This window comes from Lactuca virosa, chromosome 5 (genome assembly GCF_052849685.1).
Source record: "Lactuca virosa cultivar CGN04683 chromosome 5, Lactuca_virosa_CGN04683_v6, whole genome shotgun sequence".
NCBI lineage: Eukaryota > Viridiplantae > Streptophyta > Magnoliopsida > Asterales > Asteraceae > Lactuca > Lactuca virosa.
In genome coordinates this window covers 354717134-354730881 of record NC_136430.1, presented here as the reverse complement: position 1 = coordinate 354730881, position 13748 = coordinate 354717134, and positions in this window count along the sequence as shown.

Here is a 13748-nt window from a genome sequence, read left to right as displayed (position 1 = left end):
TTGTTTCGTAATTATAATGTTTGGCTGGATCACCTTTATCCATTCCCTTCGGATCACTAGCTCGTTGAGTCATAATGCTTTGGATAATCCTCAGTTTTTCAATTTCAGCTTCTGCTTCAGCCTTCTTTTCTTTTTTCGATTTTTCCACAAGAATTGATTTCCCTTTATCTTTCAAGGTTGGATTATCAATTGTTTCTTTTGGATTCGAACCACTCCCACCAGTCTCCGAAGATTTACCAATCACAATTCCTTTCGAAATTGGTCTTGCAATTGGTATTGTTGTTACGACTGTTGACATCACCTGTTCAGCAGAAACAGTTATTGATTTTGTTGTAGGGATTTTCGAAGAAAAAACTTTTCCCACCACTTTCGCATCCTCACCACTAGCCTTCGACTCAGTAGTTTTTCTTTCTCCCCTTGCACCCCTGTGAAAACAGGCGGGGTATTTATTGTTGGAAGAAGGCTTGATATGTGAAAGAAAGGAGCAAGTTGTTTGTTGAGAATGGCTTCGAATTGTATAAACTTCTGAGATAAAAATTTAGGAGTAATCAATGAAGAAGACATTGGCCTATCAGAAATCTCCTTTAACTCCTTGAGCAACTTAAGCACCTCCTCAAAGCTTGTACTTTCGGATGTTAAAAGTTGAGTAATTTGAGGACTCAAATTTTCATACAACTTAACAAATCGAGTGACTGCGTCACAAATGATATCAACTTTTTGATGCAATGATGCATAGTCATGTTGAACAGTTGCTATTTCTCTTTTCATATCTTCACGAAGTTCGTGAATTTGCAAGTTTACATCCTCTCGAACTTTCTTCACATCTTGAATAAAAAGAACGTGTCTTTCCTTTGAAACATTCTTCAACTCTCTCAGATCACCAGTAAATTTCGAATTTTGAGAATTGATCCGAAGTTCATTGTTTTGATCATTATGATCAATCTTCTCCAAGACTCGAGATTCAGAATCTTTAAGCATCCCCGATACTTGACTGATGATTCTGGATTCAAACACCTTCAGCAATGAATCAACTTCAAGACTTGAAACAGACGAACCAACCCCTACATCTTCTTGAGATTGAATGACAGAATTCAACTTTTGATTTAAAATCTTGAACTGCTTCATGGTCATCAGCATGTGATCTGGAAACTGCTCTTCTTCTTCATGAAACTCCAAATCTTCAAACATTCCGCCAAACCCCTCATTATCAGTCTCTGTCTCCATACAAACAGTTTCTTCAACAGGTGAAATTGGTTTGGGTGGCTCAGTAGATTGAGATGAAAAAATAGAAGTAAAGGGTTGATCAAGAATGTGTTCGAATGTTGGGAATCTGTTGTTGAAGTAGGAGGAGCAGAAGTAGATGGACCTGTAGCTTCATTCTTCGAACCTCCTTCACCCATATTGACATTTGCATCCGTATCAGATACGTGTGCAGGGATGCCTGAAGTTCGAACCTCCTCAGAAACTGATTTGGCAATCGAAACTTCCGGTGGTATGACAACTGTCTTCTCAGGAGTAGAACTTTCTGTGATAAGATTAAACTCTGGAGTTTCTGGAATTCTTTCACCTTCATCTTCGGTTGACTCAGTAGAAATCACAAGTTTGCGAGTCTTCTTCTTCTTCTTCTTCTTCGACAAACGTTTTGCCATATCTTCAGCCCTTTGTTTCTTTGACACAGGAGAAATAGGTGCTGGCACTTCCCTAATTAAAACGCCTTGATGAGTGATTTGAGGCTTTCGAATCATTTGTTTGTGGGAGACTTGCGTTTATGGGAAGACTTCATTTTAATTCTTCGAAACATTCCAGTCTTCGAAGGAATGATAACATTTTCTTGTGTTTCCTCAAGAATGGACTCAACCACTTGAGTCGCAGCAACAAATACTTCAACAGTTTCAGGCTTCTTCTTGGGAGATTTCGAAGATTTTGACTCAGTTTCATTCTTCTTCGTCTTCTTGGATTTCGTATCTTCTCTATCCAATAGTACGCCAGTTTCAATTGTAGTATCGATAGTCTGTAAATATGCCACCAAGACAGAGTTCGACGGATCAACTCTTTTAAGCATAGCATCTGGAATACGAGCCACTGATGGAAAAATTTCAGCACTGTCTGTGACATCCTTAGGATAGTGGTATGGTTGAAAAACTGCTCTTTCTTCATCATTGGGTACTAAAATACCTTCCTTATTGTAGAAATGTTGCAAGATCAAGCTCCAGTATCTTGCACACGAAATGCCATGAATAGCATTCGTATGTTCTACACCCTTTTGAAATTCCTTCCATAATTGAGTAGAATAGTCCACTTGAATATCATAATATATGCCAGCAACCATGGCATAAACTTCCATCCTTCCTTTATCAAGACCAGCGGATCGCCCAGTCAAACATCTTAGAAAAATTCCAAATAAGAAATTCCATATTCGTGGAAGTCCAGATTTCTTAAAATCACTAATCTTGGACAATGGTGGCTGATATCCCATCTCATTGAACATGTGAACGATTTGTGGAAAAGTAAATGAAACATATGGAGGCGAATTCGGGAATATCAAGAATTTGGCAAAATAGTTTTTTGGTTAGCCTGACCTTTTTATCGTTCACCAGATGAAATGTAATCGTATCAGATGCTTTGTTGTATGTTGCAGTCGATCCTGCTTGAGAAAGTCAGGACAATGGAACAGAGAAAGAGTTGAACATCGCTTTAGCCAAAACCTAGTTCTTCAAAGTAACAATGAGCATCTTTAATTCTTCCGGGTACTGAGAAACTTCACCCTCCAAGTAGTAGTTTGTTGCTTGAATCTTCATTATTGGTAATGAAGAGGCATCTTCAGTTGTATGAGAATCAACATGAGCAGAAGTCGCCATTGTTAGGGTTTGAAAAAGATGATGAATAGAGAATTTTGGGAAATTTGCTTTTTGATCGCGTAAACGGACAATGAACCCTTGAATCCCCTTTTATATGTAACCCTGAAGTTTGAATTTGAAGCGGAATGTGTATTTAATGAAATTCGACGTGGCACCTTGAAAGTCGGACCATTACTGCTGAAAAGTAGCCATGCGTCAAAAAGTAGTTGTCACATCACCTTGAAAACCGGACAGAATACCATACGTCATTTATAAACAGTCTGTCTTGTGATCACCAAGAGTATTGTAACCGTCAGAACCATTCGAATGGAAGCAAGGCTCTTTCACTTTTGGGATGAAAAGCGAAGTCATACGCCAGAAGTTCGAAATCATCAGCCTGAGTTGGTATTACTCAGAACCTCAAGGATTTCGTGAGTGCTGTGTTCCAAAGAATAGAGACGTGAAACAAATATAAGAAAAATATGGGATAGTGTGATGTCAAACTATTGACACAAAAGCAAATTCAATCCCGGGCAAAGATTACGTCATTAATCATTAAGAGAAATGATCAATAGCTTGTGTGGGTTCCCGTGAATTACAATCGAATACTTGTTGATAAGTATCGAAGGGCTTCTTTTATAATGCTTCAAGGATGGTTTAAAATTTCGTTACATGTCATCCTAAACATAAGGTGAGAAATTGTAACAGAAATTACTTGTTTGACTAGTGTAGTCAGTGACAAGTTGGCTTTGAAAAATTTTGAAATGACTAGGACATTCGAATGAAACTCACACGGAAATCATATTCAAGAAAAAATTTATATGTTGGATCTTGTTGGTTAACAAACATCGTGGGTTTCGAATGTTTGATCAAGACCACTCATGCGAAATGAATATGATTTGGAGTTTCGAATCTTGGAACAGAAACAAAAGTTTCGTGAAAATCTGGAACTTAGTTTCCCATCAATTCCTTAAAAGTTAATGAAAATTGGGTTTCACTTTCACCACGGTCTCATGATGTCAGATCATAAACACATAGTTTTGATATATCTAAGTCTCGATGGGTTTGATCAGAGACCTCTCGGACATATGTCTTTGTGTGTGATCGTGAAAGAATTTTATGGATGAAAAAGATTGATGTAAGACACGAAAAGTACCTCTGTTATGTTTGGACCAAACAGCAAACTCTTAACTCATTTTGAGAAGAGTAAGGTAGCTTAGAGACTAATGTGAATATAATCCTGATTGGGAAGAAATCTTCGTATGAATAATTTCATTAAGGCTTTCGTACACACACATTGAGTCATGGAGGCTTTGGTCAACATGCAGCAGCATGCTTCTAGGGACAACCTAACTAGTGCGAATGATGAAAAATTTATCAATTCATACGAAAAATGTACCTTACCTTAGTCCTGCAATCGTAATTCCCTCTGAATCTGCATGATAATCTGCAACAACATACTAAAAAGAAATAAAAATCAAAATATTTTTGTTGTTTTGATTTTTCGAAAATAAAGACAAAACAAACGAAAATCTTTTTGTATTTTTGAATTTTCGAAAATTGAATTACAAAACTAAATAAAATCTTTTTGGATTTTTGAATTTTCGAAATTTGAGACAAAACAAACTAAAATCTTTTTGGATTTTTGAATTTTCGAAAATAAAGAATACTTGTTGTAAAGATGCGAAATTTTATCATTCCCTTTTTAAGTAACAAATGCACGAATTCAAAGAGGTCGAAGCGTTGACCATGAACAGTAACAGCTGAATCAACCCTTAAACTAAGTAACAAATGTGCGAATTCGAAGGGGTCGAAGCGTTGACTATGAACAGTAACAACTGAATGCTGAATGACTTTGCCTTGTCTTTTATTAAGCGCCTCTGATTCATTCCTTATCATGCATCATTCTTCTTTTTCGCATGGAATAGAATTTCCATCGATCATTCCAAGTCCCTCTATAATTCTTACATAGGATTTTTCATCTAAAGGTTTTGTGAAAATATCAGCTAACTGATCAGTTGTTTTCACGAAATGTACTTCAATATTCCCATCCTCCACGTGATCCTTGATAAAATGATAACGAAGAGTTATATGTTTAGTCTTCGAATGCTGCACAGGATTACGACAAATTCTTATCGCACTTTGAGAATCACAATATAATGGAATCTTTTTCATATTTATTGCATAATCACGCAATTGACTTTGGATCCATATTATTTGTGAAGTGCAAGCAGCATCAGCCACATATTCTGCTTCAGCTGTTGAGATTGATACGCATGTTTGCTTTTTTGACTGCCAGCTCACCAATTTGCCATCCAGAAATTGACATCCACCACTTGTGCTTTTTCGATCAAGATTACCACCACCCAAGTCTGCATCCGAATATGCTTGGACAAAGAACCCAGTGTTCGAAGGATACCACAATCCTAACAAAATTGTTCCTTTGAGATAACGAAATATATTCTTCACAGCAGTGAGATGTGGTTCTCGTGGATTTGACTGATACCTTGCACAATTACACACAGAAAACATGATATCAGGTCTACTTGCAGTAAGATAAAGTAATGAACCAATCATGCTTCTGTAAAGAGTTAGGTCAACTGCAGGTTTATCTAACGAAGGTGTTAATTTTATGCCAGTTGCCATTGGAACTCGTAACTTCGTGCTATTCGTCAATCCAAACTTTTCTAGCATATTTTTCGTATATTTTTCTTGATTGATAAAAATTCCTTCTCTGTTTTGACGAATATTCAAACCAAGAAAATTATTGATTTTTCCCATCATGCTCATTTCGAACTTACTCTTCATCAAATCTTCGAATTCTCTAGACAAAGCAGGGTCAGTTGAGCCAAAAATAATATCATCAACATAAATTTGAACAAGCATTAGATGATTCCCCACTTTCTTTCGAAATAATGTGGGATCAACTGATCCTTGTTTAAATTTAGATTGTTTCAAAAATGAGGTTAGAGTTGCATACCATGCTCGTGGTGCTTGTTTCAAACCATAAACTGCCTTATCTAAAATATAAACATGATTTGGGAATTCTTTGTTAATGAAACCTGGAGGTTGTTCCACGTATACTGTTTCTTCAAGCTCTCCATTTAGAAATGCACACTTCACGTCCATTTGATAAACATCAAAGTCCTTGTGAGCTGCATAAGCCAGAAATATACGAACCGCCTCGAGTCTTGCGACAGGGGCAAAAGTTTCTTCATAGTCGATTCCTTCTTGTTGTGAATATCCTTTGACAACAAGTCTGGCTTTGTTTCGAACAATATTTCCATCTTTGTCGGTTTTATTTTTGTAAATCCATTTTAACCCGACAATCGAAACATTTTCAGGTTTAGGAATTAATCTCCAAACCTTGTTTCATTCGAATTCAGACAATTCAGATTGCGTTGCAACAACCCAATCTGAGTGTTCCATTGCAATCTTAACTGTTTTTGGTTCAATTTTAGAGATGAAAACATTAAACATGCAAAATTCTTGATGAGTATTCAATACCTCATTCTTTGCACGAATTTGAGCTCTTGTTAAGACTTCCTCTTGTGGATTCCCAATTACTTGATCCTTCGGATGATCTTTTGTCCATTTTTCCATTGGTGGATATGCTGGATCAAATTCCAAAGGTGCATCTTCGTATATATCACCGTGTTCTGAGCCTACAATCGAACAAGCATCATCAAAATCATTATTATTTTCAATATTTTCTGAATGCTCCCCCTCAACATTATGCTCCCCCCTCAACATTATGCTCCCCCTCAACATCATCATTCATCCTTTCTTTCTCCCCCTCGAAAGAATGCATGCTGTCATCTAATGTATTCGAATCCAAGTGCTCCCCCTCCACTGGATTGTTTTGCTACTTTCGCTTTTCTCTTGAGAATTTGATGTTGAAGCATCATTAAGCTTTGTTAGTTCAGAGATATGATTATCACTTGCATTTATTTCAGCATCAACAACATGATCTGAAATTCCAAAAATTAAATCATAATCAATATCTAATGGTTGTGAGGATTCAGATTCATCTTGTATGTTTTTCAGAATTGGATGATTTTCAAACTGAGTTGTTGTTTGTTTAATGTAGTAATTATCAAATGTAAGATTAAAAGTTTCTTCAACTTTTCGTGTTCTTTTATTCAACACACGATATGCAACTGAATTATGCGAATATCCCAAGAAAATCCCTTCATCTGCTTTTGCTTGAAATTTCGTAAGATTATCCTTGAGATTCATAATAAAGCACCTGCATCCGAAAACATGAAATTTACATTAGGTTTTCGATTGTTGAGAATTTCATATGGAGTAATGTTGAAACGCCGATGAATAAACGATCTGTTTTGAGTGAAACATGCGGTTGATACTGCTTCAGCCCAAAGATATTGTGGAAGATTCGCATATGCCAACATAGTCCTTGCCGCTTCGCATAGAGACCTATTTCTTCGTTCAACAACACCGTTTTGTTGTGGTGTGTATGGAGATGAAAAATTATGCGAAATCCCTTTGTCCACTAAAAATGAATCAAGAACATTGTTCTTAAATTCAGTTCCATGATCACTCTTAATTTTTCGAACAATTTTCTTCAATGTTGTCTCCATCTTTTTGATAAAAATCGATCATGATTTGTGCAACTTCGGATTTAAGCCTGAGAAACTAAACCCACGTAAATCTGGAAAAATCATCAACAATCACTAAAATGTACCTTTTCTTGTTGAGAGTTGAAAGAGTCGAAGGACCACACAAATCAATATGTAAGAGCTCCAGAGGTGCAACTATTTTCGAATCTATTGTAATTGGATGACCTTGTTTATGTTGCTTGCCAACTTCACAAGCTGCACATAAAGAATCATTCTCAAATTGAAGTACAGGTAAACCTCTTACCAGATCTTGTACCATAAGTTTATTGATGTTTCGAAAATTGAGATGAGAAAGTCTTCGATGCCATAACCAACTTAAGTCTGCTGTTGCTTTCGAAAGAAGATATATAGCAGGTTTCCCTACTATCGGATTGATATCCAAAGTGAACATGTCACCCTTCCTTTTGGATTTCAGTAATACTTCTTTTGTGTTGACATTCGAAATTACACTCCCTTCTTCGTTAAAAAGAACTTGATTACCAGTTCCCACAACAAGTTGAGAAACACTTATCAAGTTATGTTGAAGACCTTCAACATATGCCACCCGATTCACTGTGAATTGACCATTCGCGATCTTCCCATATCCTTTGACTTGACATTTTTGATTGTTCCCAAACTTCACTACTCCAGCATTTTTGAGACTTCGAAAATCTCGTAAATTCTCCTTCTTCCCAGTCACGTGACGAGAGCAACCACTATCGATGTACCACTTGTTGTCATATTGCTCGTCACATAGTACCTACAATCAATTGAAAAATTTAGGTACCCAAGGCTTTTTCGGTCCTTGGAAATTAGATTTCAATTTCGAATGTAATGAAGAACTTTTAACCCAATCACAAACTTTGGTTTTGAGACTATCAATTAAGTTTACTTCTTCATTTAAAGGAACCGAAACATAAGTTTTTGATGGTTTCGAATGTTCACTGACATTACCCTTCGAATTCTGAGTTTGTGAATGAACATTCTTTGCTTTTATTACTGGTTTCCAAGCTTTGACTGAAATGTTCGAATCCTTAGAAGATGAACTACCATTTGATGAAGCATTCACATATTTTTCATATGCATCGTGAATTTGATCCTTTGAATATTTATTGGACTGATACATCTTTCCTTTGCCTTCAAGCCAATGATCAATGTTCTTCCTTGAAGTCATTCCTTTTTCCCGTGAAGTTTTCATTGTTTCTTTCTTCGTATGATTAGGAAAATTTGGATTTTGAAGAACAAAATCAACTTTTGGATTTGATAAAAATGATTGAGCGTATGATGAATCAACAGTTGATTTAAAATGTTGACGTTGAAAGAATTGTTGATTTTGATTTAGATTTATTTGAAAATGCTCTTGATTTATTAGTAGCTTGAACTTTCGAAAACCTTGTGTGTTTATTCACTTCAGAGCTTGAATGATTTGTATGAGATGATTGTTGAGGTTTTATTGAAAAAGAGGAATTTTTAGCTTTGAAAACACTTTTGGTTGATTGTGATTCAGACATCTTTTGAGACTCAACATTTTGCCAAAATATTTTCTTTCTTGCTTGTCTTTTTGAAATGTTGTGTTCCTTCGAACATTTGTCAATTTGATCTTTAAATTTTTTAGAGTTTAACTTGACAACCTTTTCATTTTCCTTTACAACTTGTTTTGAAAATTCTTTTTCAATTTTTGATTTTTCAACCCATTGCCTTTTTGGTTTTTGACGTTGGAATTCATACGAATTCTTAGTTAAGTTGTTTTCAACAGTGCTTTGATTTGAGAAAAAACCTTCTTCAGTTGTTTTTGAATTATCCTCCTCAACTAACTTCTTTAATTCTGGTTTTATATTCTCAACATTTCCAATAGTTACGAAAACTTGATTTGGAAAAATGACATCATCTGTACATTTGAAATTCGGATAAACCACTGTATTTGTTTCAAGATAGTGTTCTCCTTTTTCATTCATAACTTTTTCGAACTTTTGTGTATCACCATACACTTGATCAACCACTATTCGAGGAGTTTCTTCTTCTTTTGTAAATTTCTTTTCCTTCGAAATTTTCTCTTCATCTTCATCATCACTATCATCAGTTTGGCTGTCTTTAAAGTTCATATCACAAACTTTCGAAGTTGAGGGTATATCAGTTTCATTTTCAACCATCAAATCCTTAACTTTTTCTTTCCCTTTAGATGTTAAAGCAATATTAACAACAGACAACTGAGAACAATCAACATCTTCTAGTTCACTAATTTCACTAATATTGTCAGAATTATCTTCAATATCAGCAAAATTAGATTGAGAATAAGATGTTGAATCCTCAGTCTTTTTCAAAATTTGAATTTGTTCAGATTTAGTCAAAGTATCATTCACGATGTTAACTAATTCTTTCGCATCAAGACATTCATCAATTTTGACAATTCCATATTTATATCTATCATCAGGAACTTTGTCAAAATCAGCTATTATCTGCTCACAATGATACAAAATATTATCTACCTTAGCTCTTTCGAATGCTAGAAAAGGTAGTAATTTTCTATGTTGCTCTTTACTTATGTCACTTGAATGATGTAAATCAGTTAATTTGCCATATAGTCTTTTCGCAGAATTACAGTAAATGTTTCTTTGTGCTAGTAAAAGTTTAACTTCACTCGTTAAAGAATCTCTATCACACATAATGTTTGTTATTTGTAATTCCATACATTCAATTTTGCTTATTTTCGAATCTAATCTCTTTTTGGTCTCTAACAACTCCATGGACAATTTGTTGGCCTCATTACTAGCAGACACAACAATTGAATCAAAATAAGTAACCGTCTCATCAAAAGATATTAGTTCAGAATCATAAGCATGAGTCGGAATATTAAAAGATTCGAGAATTTTACGTACCTTTGTAGTCATCGGAGATTTGTCAGCAGCTTTGGATACGAAGCATCGTCCCCTCACTTCGAATTCCTCATCCTCTGAGTTTTCCTCCATTTTCGCATACAATGCCCCATGTGTCAGATTTCGCATTTCTTCATCATCTGATCCAGATGACCAGATTTGATATGTTCCTTCTTCATCCTCATGCTCACCCTTTGCAACCAATGACAAATTCTTGGCTTTAGCATGAACCACCTCAAGCTTCTCTGCATAGTATGCCTCATCCATGACTTTATTCTTCCTCTCATCCTTCTTTCGAAGCATACAGTCATTTGCAAGATGATTCGCACCGTTGCAATAATAACAATCTATTCCAGCATCACCTTTCAACTTCTTCTCACCCTTTCCTTCAGCTATCTTCAAATCTTGCTTCTCAACTTTCTTTTTCTCCTCAACAAAATTTTTACTCACAATAATTCCTTTCACCTCAGCAAGCTTAGTCTTCGAATTGAACGGCTTTTTGAAAAATTTCTTGACACGATTATTCGAGTAAAATGCTATTGCTTCATCATCCGAATTCATGATGAATCCTCCTTCTTCCTCAGAATCACCATTCTCTGCTTCTTTCTCCGAAATCTTTGACACAAAAGCTAATGGACCTACCAAATTCAACTTCGATTCCTCAGCAATTTCATTTACTTCAACTTCGTGTGTTTTCAACTGATTGTACAAATCATTGAGAGTTGATGTATCAAAACTTTGCTGATTTTTCACCATCATACTCACACTTCTCCATTATTTTCGAAGCCCCATTACAAAGATGAGATTGAATTCCATTGAAGTCCTGGTAATTCCATAGCGATTGCATCGATAGATTAGCTCATTCAGACGATCATAGTAAACTTCAATTGTTTCTCCTTCTTTTTGTTTGAAGTCTTTCAGCTTAACCAAACATTGTTTAACTGAATTGATTTTTGTCTTCTCATTTCCTTGAAATTTATCTTTCAGATTGTTCAAGATTTCCTTTGCAGTTGTACAACTCCTAACGTAATTGTACACAACTGGAGGTAAAGCACCTCGTAATTCCCTCATACACCTTTTCTTCAATTTCTTCAGACGATCACCTTGATTATCAACACCAGAATTTATGGAAGAAGATCCGATTGGTTGAACATTCACTGGAACATTGATACTTCCAGTTATACATGTCCATAATTCTTCATCAAGACCATTCAGATAATCCTGCATCCGATCAGCCCACTGATCATAGTATTCTAGGATTAGCATTGGAAATTTGGTTGATGAACCTACCAGATGAGAAAACGAGGTCATCGAATTGAGATTGAAACTCGCCATTGTTGTACGGAAGAAGATTTTGAGAAGTTTGAAAAGATTTGAGAATTTGAAAACAAACTAGATGAATCAAATCGAATTGATGAGAATAACACTCGATTCAACAATTCAAATGCAGAATCGAATCACAGACTAAGATCTTGACAAATTTTCACTTTAAAAAAAAATGCAGAAACTTTTTAATCAAAAACTGATTCAAAAACTTTTTGAACAGCGTGAAAATCAGATCAGAGATATGATTCCTTCTCTGATACCAATTGATGAATCAAAGAATCGAGTAATGAATTAATCAGAGTATGAATTCAAGTAAGAGTGCGAGATTTGAACACGGAATGTAAATATGATCAGTTATGCTCTATTACGCTTTCGAATTCTTTACAGAGTACAAGAGACAAGTCTTTAAAAGTTCTTATCTAACTCTAGTAAATAACCCTATTTATAGGGAACTGAAAGCGTACAAAAAATATACTAAGGCATAGACACTAAAGCTTCGAATAAAAGTGCCCTAGTAAAATACATTACAAAATATTCGAAGAGTACAAAACATACTTCGACTAATTACAACAATTCGACCCTTACATTATCTCATCATCCTAGGTAATAACCGTAACTTCTATGTTCCTTCGAATGAGTATCTAACTCTTGGACTTCTTGACTGCAGGTGGTGCTCAATCTTGCACCCGCTCTCTATCTCGCGTTGGACTTTCAATCGTGACCTTTGAGTTACATAATCCTTATTGAAGACTCCTTCTTCTTCTCCTTAAAAGACATAAGATAAGTTCTTTCCTTCATTTATCGTAACAGACCGATGGGTCATTTTCTAATGACCTCTCATCGTATGATGCAACGCTTAGACTCAGGTCTCTTAGAGTCAAATTCCAGAATGGAATATATCTTCCTTCATTTTCTAATGTGATATAATCACATTTTAGCATGTTGAATTTCTAGCTATAGACTTCTTACTTAAACAATGGTCGTGATACTTCTATTGATCGCTTCGATTATCTTTCACTTCAATCTTCTGGCTTAAGTCAGATGCTACATCGATCTTGGTTTTCTGAACCATGTAACATACTCGTCTTAGTCGGACTCGATTTGATATGACCACGAGGGTTGGAATAACAATCATCTTCTTAGTCATTACCGAAACGATGGTAATGACATACTTGAACAAAACAAAATCAATTACTAGCTTCTTGGTAACCTTGCGACTTTTCCCGATCCAAGTGCGAGTCTTGTGATTCCTGTAGTATAGGCCTCTACTAGTATTCACACCTACTCATACTCATCCCAAGTATTGTCTCGCAGTTTTCCAAGTCACCACACGAGAATTTCACATAGTTATTTAACACATCGGATAACATAACTAAAGTTTATATTATTTCTTGAAATGATTACATTGATGTTCAAGTTCACACTACACGAGGCCTCTTATATTGGGCTACACCATATGATACTATCTATGTGGCTGCTTCATATCTCGATCTTTGGACATACAGATCCTCACTCATGATCCCTTGCATCCTCGCCTGCTTCTTTAAGGATCATCTGGAATGCTCTTGCCTTTGGATTTGGTGGTGCATTTGGTTTTGTAGCTCCTTCCCTCTTTAGGCAGTCTTTCTTGAAGTTCCCTTCTTCGTTACATTCGTAACACACCCTTTTATTGAATGTACACTCATTGGCGTAATGCCCAGACTTTCCACACTTGAAACATGTCACCTTCTCGCCATATTTTCCAAAGTGTTTCTTCTTGCACTTATTGAACCATCTTGCTTCATCTCCTCCTTCTTCGAACTTCTTAGAACCAGACTTTGAGAATTTTCTATTCTTGTTGGACCTTGAAGATCCTTCAAATTTTCTCTTCTCGCCAATTTCGACCTTGTTGGCGACTCTACTCTTGATCATCTCTTCAACAGACTTAGCATCCCAAATAGCCGACTCAAGAGTAGGTGCTTGGCGTACTGGCACAACATATTCCCATGGTAGTCCCTTCGTATACTTATCGACTTTCGGTAGTTCGTCAGGGACGATGCGCAAAGAAAACTCCATCTTGTCCGTGAAAGCATTGGTATATTCATCAATGGACA